We start from the raw sequence: 1,403 nt of genomic DNA, 5'->3' as shown, positions 1-1,403 counted from the left end.
TATATTATATGCTTGCCAAAAAAGGAAAAAAGGCTACTTGAATCAGTGTTATTTTAGTATCAGATAACAAAAAAATATTTTTGTTTTAGTTAAGTATAACCCTGACTCACTTGCATTGCATTGTGGAATGCAGAAAGTTTACTTAAAAAAAGAAAAAAGCAGACATTAATATAGCAGCATGCTATTCTGAACACAGCCAGTGATATAGAACAACAGACTCATTAACGCATTTCTCCTAAAGTACCGTCCCTCCCAGCAGCCTTTGCTCAGCTCCCGCCTTTATCTCTGTTGCCACCTGTATATCGTCCAACTTTACTGCACCTTCATACAGAAGGAAAGCAATTAAAAATGCTGGTGAGGATGTAAAGCGAGGCTCTCTGAGCCTGGAGGGAGGGATGCTCTAATTTCAGATTGCGCTGGTCTTTCCTGAGCGAGTCCCCGAGGTGCTGCTCTGTGTGCTGAGATTTGGCTCTGAACGGACTTGAAAATATTGGCTTTCCTGCCATCTATACATATGTTTGTTGATATAACAGCTGCTGAGCAGTACAATATTTATTTATAGACCCCGGAGGCAAATGCTAAACTGACCTCAAACTCAAGTTATGTAGACTTTTATAGTTAAGAAGAAAATCAATATTAAGGGCTTATTAACAGATTGACTAACTAGTTCCCACTGAGAGACCATAAAAAATTAAAGAGTGAAAGTGGTTGGTTCATTTTCTCTGAGTTTGATCCTGCTGCACAAGTGATTCAAAAACTACTGGAAAACTGTGTATTCATGTAAGATGTATGAAAGATATTTCTTTCATGATTAAAGACATTTTATTAATCATAATTATTTTACTTGAATTATTTATAAACTAAAGTTAAAATTAAAAAGCAGAAAATACTCATTTGAAATATAAACTATAATAATATTACAGTCATACTAAAATAACATTGATTTGAGTTGTCAAATGTTTTTTCCAAGCATATAAAATATTATTTTAATTTGTTTTTAATCAATATGTTTAATTGCAATGTACATAAAAAAGGGCCAATTTAAATGTATTTTTTGTTATTTGTAATAAAAGCCTTTGAAAATAAAAAAAAACTTTGACAACAACAATGTGCTAAAATAACTAAAACTAAAATGGAAAATTAATTAAAACTATAAAGACATACGTAAAAAAACTAAAAATCACAGCGACAAAAATACTAAAACTTTAACTAAAATTAAAATAAAAACTGACAATGCAAATTAAATTAATTACATTTTTAACTATTTAATTACTTAATTATTAATTAAACTAATAAAATGTGTGTATATATATATATACACACAGTGGGTATATAAAATAATCTTCCCCCTTTAAAATAATCACATTTTGTTGCTTTGCAGCCTGAAATGAAGACGAACACAG

General features: G+C 30.4%; 1 protein-coding gene across 1 annotated transcript in view; it reads left to right on the top strand.

Annotated features, from left to right (window-relative positions):
* Positions 1–1,403, top strand: part of LOC107725917 (metabotropic glutamate receptor 8) — a 121,549-nt gene that overhangs the window by 61,989 nt on the left and 58,157 nt on the right. The gene's annotated exons all lie outside the window — the stretch shown is intronic.

The sequence above is a fragment of the Sinocyclocheilus rhinocerous genome, unplaced genomic scaffold, assembly GCF_001515625.1.
Source record: "Sinocyclocheilus rhinocerous isolate Xijiao unplaced genomic scaffold, SAMN03320098_v1.1 scaffold395, whole genome shotgun sequence".
NCBI lineage: Eukaryota > Metazoa > Chordata > Actinopteri > Cypriniformes > Cyprinidae > Sinocyclocheilus > Sinocyclocheilus rhinocerous.
Note: the sequence above shows the minus strand (reverse complement) of the source record. Positions and strands in the feature narration are given on the sequence as shown.